General features: G+C 41.5%; 1 long non-coding RNA gene across 3 annotated transcripts; it reads left to right on the top strand.

The window, feature by feature from the left end:
• Positions 1 to 241: 241 nt before the first annotated feature.
• Positions 242 to 5,835, top strand: Gm33125. Of its 3 annotated transcripts, XR_870745.2 has the most exons (5): positions 242 to 420; positions 514 to 635; positions 2,439 to 2,606; positions 4,577 to 4,692; positions 4,827 to 5,053. It is a non-coding gene; the product is annotated as a predicted gene, 33125 (long non-coding RNA). The 3 variants fall into 3 exon arrangements; XR_870744.2 differs by having other exon boundaries at positions 4,577 to 5,835; XR_379384.1 differs by lacking the exon at positions 2,439 to 2,606 and having other exon boundaries at positions 248 to 420; positions 4,577 to 5,053.
• The last annotated feature ends 11,844 nt before the right edge of the window (positions 5,836 to 17,679 follow it).

Raw genomic sequence — 17,679 nt, forward strand, 5'->3', positions numbered from 1 at the left:
ACAGGTGTTTTTTTCTTCCTGTCCAGTTTCTGTGCTGTTCCAAGAAATTTAGATCAAGAACTGTCTTCAAACTAGGCTTAGCATACATTCAATGTTCCTCAGAAATCTCACCAAATAATAGATATTCTCGACCATCTTTTGATGTTTAATAGATGTCAAATAATGGTAATGTGCTATTATTTAAAACGTGTTTGCTCCCTGAATTGACTCAGCATTGACTGATTTTTTTTATCCCATACAGAGACATCTATCTGGCTCTACAATGGCACCCCAGAAAGGCAGGGAGTGGTGAATAATTTAACAATGGTACAGAAAAGCATTTTGCACTTCAACAAAGCACATAAAAATGGAATAACCTTTAGTTCAAAACAAATTTCATCTTAAAGCCAATTCTCCTTATTTCTTCTTACACTTTCAAAGGTCAGAAAGAGAAGTGACTTTTTTCAATTAATATGCTTAAAACTACAGTTTTATTTTAAAAAATAGTGCAAATAATTGTGTATCTCTGACCAGCTGACTCCGCAAAACAAAAGCTGGAGGCTCTACTGTAGCTACTGATCTCGGAGTTTCCATGAAGCTATTATTGCAACCTGCGGTCCTGCAATCATTAGGGATGACCATCTCAGTGACAACAGGTAATATATATGACAGGAGCCAACTGAAGGGTCTCGTACAAGAAGAGAGCTTGTGGCACAAACCTTGATGAGTGAATATGGGTTTAACATATGAATTTCCTGGAGTCTAGAAAATGACTTAATTTTATTGGTAGTGCCGTTTTATAACGGTGGACACAGAGACCCCAGAAATGTTAAGTACCTGTTCAATATACAAGAAGGGGATCTTACACGTGACACTAAAATGTGTGGCCCTGAAGCCCATGCTCCTAACACCTGTAATACCCACATTCCATTACACTGGATTCTCTGTATTTATATGTACGATATTGAAATGAAGGCTTATCTGAGAGAAGAAACAACCCAGGTAGTGTACTGGCAAACACCACTGGGCCTGGTACAAAGCAAAGTTTTCTCCTGGTACTTCATTCAAGAAGAAAAATGGATTGGGAGCTTTGCAACCTTTGAGCTCTATCTTGAGCCTTGATTCTCACCTGCATGCAGATGTAGTTCTGCTGATTTGAGGCCTCCATGTCCTCAGCTATTTACAAGGGACCAGATAACAGGGCTGGGCTCTCCTACCTCTAAAGATCAGTAGCATTCAGGTCTAACCCGTGGAATATAAACGTAGAATTCTGTTAGATAAACTAATTTTGACTCATTGTCATGATAGATGGTTAACCTAAGTCCTCTCCCAGGGAGACTGGATGCCTAGTCTGTTAAAAATGAAAGATGGGGGAACTGAAAAGATGCAATATGGAGCAGGCAAGTCTGATGGTGCTGAAGTAAAAGCTGGGGAATACACTGGAGTGAGAGAGCTTTGCATGCTGTCGGCCTGTGTCAGCAGGGGACAGCTTGTGACTACCTGTAAGAGAGAAAGTAGCTTGCTGTCCTTCTAGGCCTCAGTTCTGGGAAGACATTTCCTTTCATTGGAGGTTTACTTCCAACAACCAATCCTCTTGGAGTCCATATGTCACTCACATGAGCCAATTAGAACTTTCCAGAATTATTATTATTATTATTACTATTATAATTATTATTATTTTAATTATGGGTAAGGTAGGAGGGGTAACATTCCCTCCAGTAGTGAGCTGCGATTACAGGGACCCTCAGCCAGCCTACACTGGGAAGGAGGCTGCTTTCAAAGACTAGAGCTGCAGAGACAGCCTTATGCTGGTAGCATTGGAGTGTCTGGTTCTGTTTGCTTCAGAGAGCCTTAGTCATAGTTGTATTTTCTTTGTTGTTGTTTCACTGTTTGCAGGCCACACCATGCTTAAAAAAAACAAAGTGAACTTTTCCTCCTATTCAAGGTAGCTCGAGTTAGACTTTTATAATTTGAAAAAAAAAGATTTAAAGTATAAAAAGCCATTCAATTCACTAGTAATTGAATTGAAACCAATTAGACTCTTGAACCCCTATTCTGAGCCACCTAAAGAAGGATGGAGAATTTTATTGGTGGCTGATTTTTTTTTTTCTGTTGTAAAGATGCACGACTTCCATCAGACTCTCAAAGGGGGGTGGGAACTAAAAAAGGATAAAAACAATTACACCGGGGAGTTGTGGGCAGGGGCAAGATTCTTTCTGTGGGAGTTCAATAAACAGCCATTCAGTGAATTCAGTACATGTCAAGGCAGCTCCTGCTGAGCTTCCGATATGGCACTGGGCTCATGGGGGACACAAAGATGAACGCCATGGCCTCCAGCAGAGTGAATCTGATGGGCCAGAGACACAGCCAAAAATGAAACAGAGTGGAGTAATTTCTGCAACAGAGGCACAGTGTGGGACCTCTGGCAAGCAGAGGCTGATGGATATTTTTTTTTCTAGGAGACTCAGAGGGCTAAGCAAAGTGGTGTGCACATGATACTGGAGACTGGAGAACCTGGGCATGACATTGCTCACCTGGGCACAGTGGCTGGGAACTCAGACTCTGTCTTTAACCAATTGCATTAATGTTCTCTTCAGTCCACTCATGGCTTTAGGACCTTGCTTCTGGTATGACTGAATCTCCATTTCAATATTTATAGAACTGAAATAATAAGAGTGCCTACCTGATGCTGGGAGAGTTGCCCACAAAGTTAATATAAAGTAAGGACTCAATAGACAGTAGCCATTGATTATTTTTGGTCAGGCCATTTGTGGGAGAGATGGTTGTTTGGCAGGTATAGATCATTCAGGGTCCAGGATGAGTAAGAAGAAAGACACAGAGATATAGATTGTTTCAGAGAGCAGCAAACATGGTTTGGTTAGAGCCAGAGTATTTGCAAAATGACTTTGGAGAGACTGCCATGACCTGCACAGCTTTGGGATTGACTTCACTGGGGTGATAAGGAATAAAGAAACAAGAGATGCATGTGCAGAGCCAGGCTGGGCCAGGTGGGCCACGTGACCTGGTAGAGACACTCTGGCAATAGGGAAACTTGGGGCAGGTTTATTATGTATAGCTGAACTCTGTGGGGAAGCAGTCTCAGCCTACAGGAACTAAGCAGAACTGTGGTTGATATTTTCGGTAAACAATGCTAACATTTGTATTTGGAATAGGCAAAGGCTTTACTATGCCCCTAAGCCTGGTCCAGGGGAGGGCTTGATGTTGCCATTAAGTCTGAAGTATTTGGATCCTTGGTATAGCTGTACTCGTGTCAACCATATGCATTCACTTAGGACTGATCCCCAGAAAAGACAAAGTAGAACACCTCACAAAACAGGTGTAAGGGGTCAGTAGAAAGAAAGGATGTGACCGGGATTTAGGCAGAAGACAGGCTGCAGGATAGGGGACCAACAACTTAGAGCTGGAGGTGGCCAGCCCAGGAGAGGAAAGGTGGAGCGGTACAGTTTATGAGTTTAGATCCTGGATACATCTACTTTCTTTGGTTCTTAGAGCTAGAAAGCTGGCTCACTTGATAAAGTGCTTTCTGTGCAAGCACAAAGATCTGACATTGGATCCCTAGCAACCGCATAAAGGCTTTGCATGGCAACAGGAATCTATAGCTCCCAGGCTGGGGAAGGGTAAAGACAGACAGGTGGCTCCCAGAGCTTGCTGGCCACTCATCCTATCCTAATCAGTAGTGAGCTCTGAGATTAAAGAGAGAGCTTGCCTCAGAAAATAAGGTAGTGAGTGACTGAAGAAGGTTCCAGACACTGATCTCTGGTCTCCACATGCACACATGTTCGTGTATAACCCCATGCATATGGGCATACATGTGGACATTTACACACACACACACACACACACACACACACACACATCTTGGTTCTGTTCCTTAGTATTTATATCACTTCTGAAAAGTTACTGCACTTTTACCTAAGACATACCCTCCCTTATTTGTGGGTTCTAGATTTTACGATGATATATAAATTGTGAATATATCTATATCATCTCTCTATATACATATTACTACATCTATACCCTATCTCTATCTTATCTCTCTATCTCTCTACCATCTATTTATAGTATAGCTATGAGAGATACAAGTGGGGTTCATGGGAGAAGAAGGGTAAGAAAATAGAGGTTGAAAGAATGGGGCTAAGTAAATATCTAACCCCTGAATGTATTTTTAAAAAGATGTATTTATTTTTATTTTATGTGTATGGGTTTTCTATGTGACTGCAGTGCCAGAGGAGGCCAGAAGAGGACATTGGATCCTCTGGAACTGAAGTTACAGGTGGTTGTGTGCTCTATGGGTGCTAGGGACTGAACCTGGGTCCTTTATAAGATCAGCAAGTGCTGATCAACTGCTTAGCCACCCCACCAGTCCCCCCAAATATAGTTTTCATCAAAGAGATTTTCAACTTTTGGTAAGAATTCCACAGAATATACTTGGCATCCAATATATAGTTGTATAAAGACTTTAAGAAAATAAATTTAAAAATTATAAAACAAGGGAGATAATAATAGTTACCTCAGGGGATTATTGACAGGAATAAATGTGATAACACACCGTGGGGCTTTTATTTTGTTTTAACAGGACATGGAGAAAGATCATCAACTTTAACTATTCTTATAACTTTAGATAACAACAAGGAAGTTATTTCTCCCAAAGATGGAGCTGTCATTCCTGCAGCTCAGCCTACTTCCACTCAGGTAAACGCAACAGAATTCGAACAAGAACAGAAATCTGTCTGATAAGGCTCCCATTGCCTTACCTCCATTTCCCCCAGCATCTCCCTTCCCATGGGGTTTTCAAAGCAATACCCTCTCTGTACTTGTGTATACAGCTGGCTCACAGCACACGGATGCCTGCACTGGGATGTAAGCACGGCTGGAAGGTGCCTTATCCCAATGGCTTTTCTCGGTTAAGCCCCTGAGCGGAGCGGCAGGCAATCAGTCCTCTCCCTGAACAATGGCGGAATCCTGGAGCCTGTTGTTTGAAATGAGCAAAACTGCCTCCATATTTGTACCCACAACCAAATGGAGGAGAAAAGCATCCAGAAGAAAACTGAAAAATTAGAACTCATGTCCTCCCTTTTTGAAAATACCAAAAAGAACTAGGAAGAAAGGAATTTGTGCCTTTTTTAAAAATGAGTTATTTCAGAGAATGGGAGAGGAATGTACGTGCAACACACCTATTCGCTCATCTGTTAATTTTTTATTTTTAAATCTCAATCTGAGTTTTCCTTCAGTTGCTTTTTTATTTTAATTTTATCTTAAAAATAACTTTAAAAAAATCTGTTCTCCTCAAATATCCAGTTTGTTAAAAGGACACAGGGCCCTTACCCAAAGGAAGCAACATTTATGTCACTGATGGTTACTCGTCCCTGGACCATTGATGCTGATGACAATGATATAATTTACAGCACATTCCTACTATATTCTAGGCACTCATTTTTCAAACAAAGCCATGCCGTGTACCCTTGGCTAGCCTCCCCCTGAATTCATGGAGAACCCCTGTTTCAGCCTCTTTATCTGCTGGGTGGACAGGTGTGAGTCATGACACTAGTTACTGTTTTAAGAATTTAAAAAAATTAATCTGATCCTAAGAAATTTACATATTAGGGACCATCACCAATTTTCCAGAAGAGGAAGCCGGGCTAATCAAGAAGGCTGAACAACTCAGTCGGGTCACATCTGCTAAAATAGTTCGGTAGAAATGAAATTCAGGCAACCTGGTAACCACGGTGAAAATCCCCATTAATATTCTGATGTTGCTAGGGTGTTAATTTATCACCTAATTTAAGATTAATGCTCAATTTGCGATACTTTTATTAAAATTGTGTGAGGCGTGAAGACAAACTGGTATGTCATGAAACCACTGAAGGATATTTTACCTTTAAGTGCACACTAGTACACATGTGAGAGAACCAAAGACTGATTCCTTGATGGTTTGGGGCTTTTCATTCACTTTAGCATTTAGGGGAGATATCTTTCTCCATGATCGCTCTCCTCAGTTAGGTTTGTGCATCTTTGCCTATGTGTTCTCTCAGTCCATTGGTTTCCTGTTGCCACACGGGACGTCTCACTCTTCTTTACCAAGAGGAAGCAAAGTGTTCCCTCTTACTATAGCAATCGTTTTGGACAACTGGAAAGCTGTACCAAATGGATTAATAACACACAGAAGAGTTGTCTTATGATTTTACCACTGGGTAGACATAAGAACCGATGAAAATATTAATAGAAATTTTCTTAAATAGAAAAACAGCAAAGGGAGGGTCCTTTTCCCATGGCTCTCTGAAGGAATCTTGGTATCTTGCTATTTTTTATATTAAAAGATAGTTGCAAGTATCATGTTGTTAGAGCTGGGCAATCAAGGGCTAGTCTAGGGAGCATAGACATCAAAAACTCTCAAGTCGAGGAGGCCAGAAGTCTGAGTGTCCTGTGTCGGTAGATTCAAGCTCTTTCTGTTGCCATTGTCAAAATACATAGAAGAAATAGCTGTGAGTATAGAATATTCTGTATTTCTGGAAACTGCAATGCCAGCCAATGTCTGGATGTCATTTCCCCAGTAGGATAAGACTGAAACTGGGAGGCTGCATTTTTGACAGAATATTTTCCATATTTTGTGGGTCTTTCACTGTCCCCTCCCCACCCCTCACCCCCACCCCAGTCCAGTGTAAAGTCTGTCACTGTTTTCCTTCCTCACACTCTCCCTCACGTTCTGTGCTCTCTAACTTCTGGGGTCACAGTGATTAGGGGTGTTTTTTGTTGAACTCCACCCCACTTGCAACCGTGACTTATAAAATAGTGAGGGAATGCTCTTGCACAGAGCCACTGGAGGATTACGTGGTTTTAATTGTGAGTGGTGGTTTTCTTAGAGCTCATGAGAAACAAGGAATGCATTTATAGCTTAGTATAGAAGGTCCTGGACTTAACATATATTCAAGTAATTGACTTTATGGTGGGCAAAAGACTACCCACATGGCCATTCTGTTTTCAGTTCCATACAGTACTTGATGTGCAATGGAAGACAGTCAGCCCTGAGTTTTGCAATGGTCATTATGTTAGGAGACTTTTCCTGATCACAGCTAACTTTTAAGCATCTGAACACGTTTAAAGCAAGATGTAGCAATGCTTTGTTTTGTTTTTAAATGTTTATCCTAGTAGCATTAAGGATCTCTCTCGAGAAGCTGATCCAGAACTCTCAATACTGAGCTCCCTCTGATCTGCTGAATCCCCTACACAAACTTTATCAAGTCAAACATGTTGACATGGAGCCGACTGCTCATACAAATGAGAGGTTCACCATTCTTAGCGTGTTTATTCCTAGGCCCACCAAATTCTCAGGGCAGAGTCTCTTGCTGAACCAGAAGCCCACTGTTCTGGCTAGGCTAGCTAGCTGCGTCCTCTCAGGATCTGCCCATTTCTACCCTAATGCTAGGGTTGTCCTCTCAGGTTTGTGCACCTATGCCTGGGTTTTTAAAAAAAAGTGGATACCGAGGATTTGAACTCAGGTTCTTGCAGTTACAGAATGAGTCCTCTTACCCACCGAACTGTTTTCCAGGCCTTTGAATTTTTTGAATCAATGAAGATAAGTAGCACAAAGCTAACCAGACATTCTACCCAACACTGTTTTTGTTTACTAGGTTTATGTACCGTAAAGGGTTAATTCAAGAGATTGGAGGTACCCAATCCATTCATATTACAAATCCTGGGCTTGTCCTAGATGATAAGCCCAAAGCACTTAGCCTGTCCCACTTGATAAGGGTATATTTGTATATCTGAGACCTTTGTCTCTATCAGATAATTTGTTTTAACAATGAGTTATGATGCACGCCTGCTTTTGCTTGCTTGAGTTCCTGAGGCATACTATATTAGTCTGATTTCTAGGTACTGGAGACTAAGCGGTTAAGGTCAGACACACAGGAGCTCAGGCCTATGTACCTGACTTCAATTAAAACTCAGGACCACAGGCTCATGAGAGATTTCTTGGCTGACAATATTTTCATCTTTCATCATGCATCCTTTAGGGAAGAATTAAGTTCTATTTGATGCTTGAGTGATAGAGAGAGGGTAACAGAGAGTCCTGCATGCAAACGGTTTCTTCTCTATGTACTGTTTGCTTTTGTTAGTTTTCAACTTTACCTTTTCACTGTAAGGAACTGTCAACATGAACGAAAGTTCCCCCCCCCCTCCAGTGGTGTGTACTGGACTCCTGAGTGAATGGCCTTGAAGGTCTTAAGGAAGCTTCTAAGTAGCAAGAAGATGCATTTTAAGGTTTTACCCACTCAGAAGAATCTTTGAAAACTGCTGATAGGAAAAGAGAAAAGATACTGGAGAAATGATGTTCTGAGTGGGGATAACAGTACAAATGCCAACCTGAACGGACCTTGTAGAGGATGAGACCATTAGAGTCCCTGACTTAACAAAGTACATTCAGAAGTACACAGAGGCAGTAAGCTGTCAGTATGCATAGCTTTCCACTTACATAGCTGAAGGATATCTGGAAGTTAACCTCCTATAGCAGGAATAACAACATCTCTCCAAAATACATGTTTAAAACAGTACTTTCAACTCTAGGAAGTGATTTGCTTAATTGCCAAACCATCACATTTCCTAATTATTCTGTTATTGTAGAGTTGCTCCAGGTTATAAAAATATTTTTGAAATACAATTTTGACGTATCTGTAAAAGTGCACATACCAACTCTGAATTAAAAATAAAGACAAGAAACAATAATTATTTTCAGGAAATTAAAAAAGAATGTACACTATTCTGGACTCAGTCTACTCTCCTTGTCTGGAGACTCAATGTGTATAGTAGTAGGAAGGATTAATTTTATTTAGGTATTAAAATACTAAGCCCTGAGGTAACAGGTTGAATTGCATCAGCAAGGCTAAAGTGTAACCTAAAAGCACAGGTTAGAAGCCATTCTCATGGGTGGTGGGTCATGGAAGGCAGCTGTGCAAGGCCTCGGGACTTTTCATTTTCAGTCTATCCTGTTGATGGTGTCATAGTGCTGTGGAAAGGAACACTCATGGGCTGGAGGAGTAAGTTGGGTCAGGCAGAAGAGTTTGAGGCTGGAAAGAGACCTACCTGCCTAGGAAGTCTGAGAGCCACAGAAGCAAGGGGAGTTAGTAGGAGAGTATTTTGGCAGATAGAACACACAATCTTTTTACATAGTCATTGAGTGTCTCAGTTAGGGTTTCAGTGCTGTGAAGAGACACCGTGACCATGACAACTCTTATAAAGAAAAACAATTAATTGGGCTGGCTCACAGGTTCAGAGGATAAGTCCATTATCATCATGGTGGGAAGCATGGCAGTGTCTAAGCAGACATGGTGCTGGAGTCTGAGCTGAGAGTTCAATATCTCAATCTGCAGGCAGCCAGAGACTGTGTGCCACATTGGGTGTAGATTGAGCATAGGAGAACTCAAAGCCCAGCCCTACAGTGACACACTTCTTCCAACAAGACATCTACACCAACAAGGCCACACCTCCTAATAGTGCCCCTTTGTATGGGCTAAGCATTCAAAACACGAGTCTCTGGGGCCACACTGAGTAATGTTATCTCTAGAAATACAAGGCCTAGGTGGACAGCAGAGTAACATTCAACATGAAATGGGGCTATGAAAATGACTGGCAGAGTCACACACACACACACACATGTGGATTTGAATTTGAGCTTTACCAATCAGCTAATATTATGGCTTGGAATAAATAGCTGTCTCTTTTTAAGTCTCATTTACTCAGATAGAGATAACAGAAACTACTTGATGACATTTTTTTAAACATGAACTTCAGCAATATAGGTAAGGCAATAGGATACCACTGATCAAACAGTAAGTACACATTACTCATTAAAATGCACAATATGATTAAAAATCAGGATCAATTGGTGGTTGTCACATAGAGAAGGATGCTTCAAAGACTTAGAGATCAGCCAGATTCTCCTTTGGGGGAGGAAGGGAGTTCAGACTCAGCCATGTGACTGCTCAGAGCTGGAGAGGAGGAAACATACATGGTTTTCATCTCATGGCTGTGGGAAGGGAGCGTTCTCTCAGCAGCAGCTGATGATTCTCTGTGGCCTCATGGATGACCTGACAGAAATCCCTTGAACACATTTCCAAAAACCATCCAAACACCATTTAATCTCCTAAAATTTTAAATTCTATTTGTTATTGTTATCACATCATCATCATCACCACCACAACTACCACCACTATCACCACCACCATCATCATATGTGTATGTGTATTTGCGTGGGCATGAGACTGCCACAGTGCATATGTGGATGTCAGAAGATAGCTTTGTAGAGGTAGTTCTCTACCATCTTTACATGGGTACTGAGGATTGAACTATTAAACTTGGGTCTACAGGCTTGCATGGCTATCTCACTGGTTCAAGCATAATTTTGTTTTATCAGCTTGTCTATATACATATTTGTGAACATATGTGTATATGCACATTCATACATACTTATATATACATAGTGGCATTGGAGCTCAATCTCAGGGCCTCACAGACACTAAGAGGTCTACCCCTGGCTGCCCTGACAGCTACTTAGAATATTTTTTGATGCATGGATTACATAGTAGAGGGAGTCTTGGTACATAGATAGATGAGGATAGTATGGGAAGAAAAATCCAGGCATGAGCACTTCTGTAGAACTGAACAGATAAAACACATCCTATTATACAGTGCCAGAGGTAATGAGACATTTACAGTGTTTGAGGTCCTCTTACAATGTGTTTCAACACTTCATTTGACTTAGAATGATCTTAATTATTTTCCACACTTGGTCAAACAGCCTCAGCTATTTGTAGAGGATATGAGAGCCATAACATGCACTAAAAGAACTTAGAAAGCACCTCCAGGAGGAAAGCAAGCATCTGCATTAATTCTTAATTTTCAGACCTCGGTAAGAATGACTCCTTTAACCAATGACGACTCCATGCTGATTCAGAGTGCCATTCAGGCAGCTAAGTGGGCATTTCTAAGACCATACAGTTCATTGTTGCCATGGGAAAGCCTTACCATGGTAATGATGAACAGAGAGGTAGGGCCTCATGCTGAGGAAGAACTCAGAAAGCTGGAGCAGATGGCCCGTTGTCTGCTTCCACTTTGCATCTGACAGATGAGCAATGGATCCAATTATATCACTGGAAAGGGAGAACCATCTAGGACATTTGTGATCTGCAGGACAGTGGAGTTGCCTTAGAGCAGAACCAGGTGTAGTAGTACCTGCCCACGAGTAGCCATGGTAACTGTGGACATGCTCCAAGAGGGCACATCCTGGACTACATATTTCCTAGAAAAGGAAATGTGAAGGTGGAAAAAAGCAGAGGTAAAACCAGCAGGTGTTGAGATGCCGTGACTATGAGCCCTTTGCCTTACCTTGAAACACTGCATTAAAACAAGACAAACTTAAAACAAAGAAACCATTTCAAACTTACCAGAAAAAGCTCTTACTTAACTCAGTGTGTACTATAAAAGAAATGGTTGTTTTACATTAAAGTAAATAATAAGCTTATGTCCCACAAAAGCCTTCCCTAGTGTCAGCTTTATAAATAGACAGTGAAGGATTCCTTGCCATATAAATGGGCAACTCAGTGTTGAATAAATTTCCTCCCTGAAGCACTTCAGCCTTTCTCTTATGAAGGATAGACATTCAAACACGACGTATAAAACACAGCATTCTTAGAATTCATTCGTGGGAGAAGCCCCTTTTATCTGGAGCATTTCTGCAGAGGGAACATGGATGTATCTTAGAGTAACGTTTTGTAGAGATTCCCTTAGAGAAGGCTGTTCTGGAGCCCTTCCGGGATAATGTAGGGATCAGAGCTGGTGGCACATTAAATAATTTAGCACCAAGGAAGCTTTGGGATTTAGCTGTTCTGCTTGAGCCCACATGAACTTAAGATTTGTACTTTCTTCATATTCGAAAAAGAAGACAATAACCAAGTTTCTAGTTCTTCATCCAAGCCTACATACATGAGGCCAGGACTACTCTAGATTGCCCCATCGACTTTGATATTTTCCTTTATCCCTACGAGTCCCGAGAATGAGATATGGAAGAATATGGAAGAATTTTCTAAATGGGAGGTACTGAATGAAAACAAAGATTATATAATGATTGGGATATGATATACTATGTCCGAATGTTTAATTTCCAAAGCCATCATGACAATCTCAGAAACATTATTAAAACATTATATGCTAATAAACAGAGTTAAACTTTGAGTGATGAAATAGTTAATGTGTTTTTCCCCAGTAATCCTTTGCAGAAGGACACTGTACTTCCTCTATCAGAAACATGCTTCAGAAAGCATATCCCGAATAACTTAATCACCATGCAATTTGCCCTACATACACTAGTAAATACACCCAATTACATATATTTTCAGGCTACTAACAATCCAGTCATCCTGGAAATTCTTCTTCTGTGTTTGAATTCTTGTGGAACTCCACTCTGAGAGCAGCTCTCTAGCTGCATGTTTAATGAATCTCTTGTCTAATCCTTCAGCAGTCATGAGAAGGAGAGTGGAGGTTTTGGTGCGGCCAGCTCCTAACTGACAATGAAATTGAACTTGGCAAGAAGTATAGAAGGGAGACTATGCTTCTCCTCAAAGGGCTGCTGGGATTACATGCACTGGGGGAGTTACAAGTGAGCAGGGGACTCTTGAGAGTCTGCAGGTCCATAATGGTCTCAGGCCTAACCCACTTGCACAAGGAGCTCTAGCAACAGGGCACAGCTCCAGTGGCTGGCTGGAAAGATGAATGAGCATGGCCAGGTGGATGCCGGGATGCTATACAGAGGTGCAACCTGGTTCAAGGAGTAAGGAACAGAAACCTAAGCTCTGCTGTCATTAATTCTCCCTGTAGGGACTGTACCGGTTTAGAGCCATAGTCTCCCTCCTACTCTAGCTGTAAATCACATGCCAGTCAGACTCAGGGCCACTAGGTCTGTCCATGTGCTCTCTGAGAGATATTGCACTGAGAGAACCCACTCAGACAACCTCCACAAATCTTGCTACTCAGAGGTGAGTGCCCTGGAGGAATAAGTGCTGTATTTGGAAAGATAAATGAATCATCCAAGTTAAGTGGGAAGATTATATTCTGATTCAGAGCAAGCATTGTTGAAGGGAAAGGGAGATGAAGCGGAGGCATGGAGAAGAATATTCACATGCCTGTGACTCTGTGCTTGCTAGCAGGAGCTCTGGCTCAGTGCATCTGTTTGTTCAAGACGGTGAATAATGAAGTCTTGATGCAGCAATATAATAAATAAAATCATAATTATAGTGACCATGCCTTGAGTGATTATGATGTGCTAGGCTCTGGGAATCAAGGGTTTTACGGTTAACTTTCACAGCACACAGTACTATTATAATCCCAGTTTTACTGGGGACTCAGAAAGGTTAAATAAGACTCTCTAGAGCACACTGAGTTGGCAGTGGAACTTGCCCTTGGAGTACAGAGATGGGAACTCTTACTGGTGAGGAACGAGGTTATTTAAAGTGAGGAGCTAAAATAGGTTTTAAGAAATATAAACCTTTCTTAGTGGGGAAAAGTCTTGAAGATATGGGCACAGGGGAAAAATTCCTGAAAAGAACAGCAATGGCTTGTGCTGTAAGATCGAGAATTGACAAATGGGACCTAATGAAACTCCAAAGTTTCTGCAAGGCAAAAGACACCGTCAATAAGACAAAAAGACCACCAACAGATTGGGAAAGGATCTTTACCTATCCTAAATCAGATAGGGGACTAATATCCAACATATATAAAGAACTCAAGAAGGTGGACTTCAGAAAATCAAATAACCCCATTAAAAAATGGGACTCAGAACTGAACAAAGAATTCTCACCTGAGGAACACCGAATGGCAGAGAAGCACCTGAAAAAATGTTCAACATCCTTAATCATCAGGGAAATGCAAATCAAAACAACCCTGAGATTCCACCTCACACCAGTCAGAATGTCTAAGATCAAAAATTCAGGTGACAGCAGATGCTGGCGTGGATGTGGAGAAAGAGGAACACTCCTCCATTGTTGGTGGGTTTGCAAGCTTGTATAACCACTCTGGAAATCAGTCTGGCGGTTCCTCAGAAAACTGGATATAGTACTACTGGAGGATCCAGCAATACCTCTCCTGGGCATATATCCAGAAGATGCCCCAATTGGTAAGAAGGACACATGCTCCACTATGTTCATAGCAGCCTTATTTATAATAGCCAGAAGCTGGAAGGAACCCAGATGCCCCTCAACAGAGGAATGGATACAGAAAATGTGGTACATCTACACAATGGAGTACTACTCAGCTATTAAAAAGAATGAATTTATGAAATTCCTAGCCAAATGGATGGACCTGGAGGGCATCATCCTGAGTGAGGTAACACATTCACAAAGGAACTCACACAATATGTACTCACTGATAAGTGGATATTAGCCCAAAACCTAGGATATCCAAGATATAAGATACAATTTCCTAAACACATGAAACTCAAGAAAAATGAAGACTGAAGTGTGGACACTATGCCCCTCCTTAGAAGTGGGAACAAAACACCCTTGGAAGGAGGTACAGAGACAAAGTTTGGAGCTGAGATAAAAAGATGGACCATGTAGAGACTGCCATATCCGGGGATCCATCCCATAATCAGCTTCCAAATGCTGACACCATTGCATACACTAGCAAGATTATGCTGAAAGGACCCTGATATAGCTGTCTCTTGTCAGAGTATGCCTGGGCCTAGCAAACATAGAAGTGGATGCTCACAGTCAGCTAATGGATGGATCACATGGCCCCCAATGAAGGAGCTAGAGAAAGTACCCAAGAAGCTAAAGGGATCTGCAACCCTATAGGTGGAACAACATTATGAACTAACCAGTACCCCGGAGCTCTTGACTCTAGCTGCATATGTATCAAAAGATGGCCTAGGCGGCCATCACTGGAAAGAGAGGCCCATTGGACATGCAAACTTTATATGCCCCAGTACAGGGGAACGCCAGGGCCAAAAAAAGGGGAGTGGGTGGGTAGGGGAGTGGGGGTGGGTGGCTATGGGGGACTTTTGGTATAGCATTGGAAATGTAAATGAGCTAAATACCTACTAAAAAATGGAAAAAAAAATAAAAAAAAATAAAAAAATAGATACCCTAAAAAAAAAATGTATACATCACCTTTATAGGCTATCAAACTTTCTAAATGGACTCAAGCTGCCAGTAGAAAGACTAATTGAAATGTTCATCAACACTCTGTTTGCATGTCACTGTCACCTATAAGGGCAATTTGTCATTTTGTGAATGTCCATTTGATTAAAATTTCTTGCCTTCATTAAATATGTCAGCTTTAAAAAAAAAAAGAAATATAAACCTTTCTTGATCTGTTGGAACTCATGATCATGGGGGGGGGAAAGTGTTTCCAATAGTTTTTTGTATGCTCATAAGAACAATGAAGATTAGGGGGAGAAGTGTGGGAATCTTAGGGGCTTTGCTGAGAGGACCCTATACCAGTTTACTTCTGGCCACAGCTTTAGGGACCAGCCTTCACATACCCTGTAAACATAGTTATTCAGAAAGCCCAGATATTGCAATCCCTTACACTCTAAATCAGATTTTAATTTCTGTAAAAATCTGCAAAAGAAGAAACTGCAATGTCACTATGTAGTATCTTGTTCCTTTAGTCCACAGATTTTTTTTTTTTTAAAGGTGTCTTTCAAAATGCTGCATATTCTTGATCTGTACGCCATCTTGAACTTCTTTGATGTTATGGAAAAACAGAGAGACTCAAGCTTATGACTCACAGTCTTTACTCCCAACCGAGTGTGGCTCCCCTTGTGGGAGGTGTTGGAGGCCAAGCGAGAGCTGTTAATCTAGCAGCTTTTGGTTGTGTTCCACTGGGGTCAAGTCATGGATTTGGTTGGGGGCAGAGTCCATCCAACATGCTAGGCTTCTTGCGTCTAGGTGTGTTTGGGATTCTGAAGATACACACACACACACACACACACACACACACACACACACACACACACACAGAGTGAAGGGCTACTGTGAGAGAGGAAGTCATACTCGTGCTTCAGCAGATAGCTTCACATCCATGCCCACAAGAGCAGTCCTAGTTAAACTCAGTTGGTCACAACACAAAAACAAAAACAAGACAAAAGGGACATGGCAACTTGGTGGTGGTAGGATGGAGGGATGCATGTAACCAGAATGGAGTCATCAAAGAATACCTTATCTAAAGTGTCTCTCCTAGAGCTTATTTGCCTAGTGGGTAAAACTATTTTTTCCAGGACCAAAAGGGATTCAATAAGTCATCTATAATCATGTCCCAACCGGACCAAGGCAGCATAGCTGTCCATTCAGCTCAACCCTATTGTTTTGTTTTGTCCAGTCAGGAACTTGGTTGGGTTGGTTGGGGTATTAGAACAAACTGTCTAGAAACAAATTATTAGGGACAAATAATTATCTAGGAAACAGCTAAGAAGAAAGGCTGCCATGATTTGGATGTTTTGAGCGTGCCCCTCAAGGTCATATTCCCACTGTGCTGTGGTGACGTGTCTGACTATGGTTTAGAGGTAGAGCCTTTTGGAAGGGATTGCGACTGTAAAAAGTGATCAGGGTAGATGTCTTATGATTCAGTGATGGTGATTTTGTATGATGGAGATTCACTAGAATAGACATCCACTTTTCCTGTCTCTTCCTACGAGCTGTCCTATACCATGTGGGGATTCTACCTGCAAGATGCAGCCTCTTGACCCACACCTAAAGAGCCAAAATAAAACTCTCTTCTCTTTATAAGTATCATGCCAGAGGGATTTCACTGTGCTAATTAAAAAAAAAAAAACAAAAAACAAACAAAAACCTGAATCAACAAGGAGGTAAATAGGACCAGAAAGACTAAGAACTCAACATGGATTTAGTCTCAGGCCAAGTAAGCCATAAACCTTTTAGAGCATATACCAGGGGCTTTCTGTTCCCAAACCAGTTCCTTCCCCTAAGGGAGCCTCACCTTTAGGGGTTCTCAGGTGTCAGAGGAAGGATTAGCAACTGAGATCCACAGACTGACTTAGAGGGGCAAGATATGCTCTTAAACATCCCTGAATTTCAAAGCTGTAAGTGCAGGGATGGAGAGTTCTAGCAAACCCACAGCACAGACTGACTCTGCCTTTCTGATGGCAACAACCCACCAGGTAAATACTGCAGAATTTCGGGGCCAGTAGGAGACCTTTCTCTGTATCCCACACTCTCACTTCTAAACAGACTGAAAGTGTCCTGTCAGCCAGAGTGCCTTCCAGTGGTCACGAGTGACAAGCAAAGCTGTCTTTAAGTTTCCTCCCTCCAGGACAGAACATTCTCATAAACGGAGCCTGTGAAGATTTTATCTTTCAGGGAAAAACGTCTCCACACGAGCCATGGAGCTAGACTAACACTTTTATGTGTTTGAAACTCATTCTCACAACCAAGAGAATTAAGATTCCTGCAACATTTCTGTACCTTTCCACAGCAACTGTAACAGTGTAGAAGACCTCTATGGTTCATTAATTTTTCTTCCGGAAGCATCCAACTTCTGTCAACAGAGAACTTAAATATTCACTTCAAGACCATTTGTTTGGGAAAGTTGGGACTTCTCAAATAACTTCACTCAATCATCCAGCTGGCAAAACTATACACTCTCTTTGCCAGAGTGATTGGCCTTTATGGT

This window comes from Mus musculus, chromosome 9 (assembly GCF_000001635.26).
Source record: "Mus musculus strain C57BL/6J chromosome 9, GRCm38.p6 C57BL/6J".
In the NCBI taxonomy this organism is placed as follows: domain Eukaryota; kingdom Metazoa; phylum Chordata; class Mammalia; order Rodentia; family Muridae; genus Mus; species Mus musculus.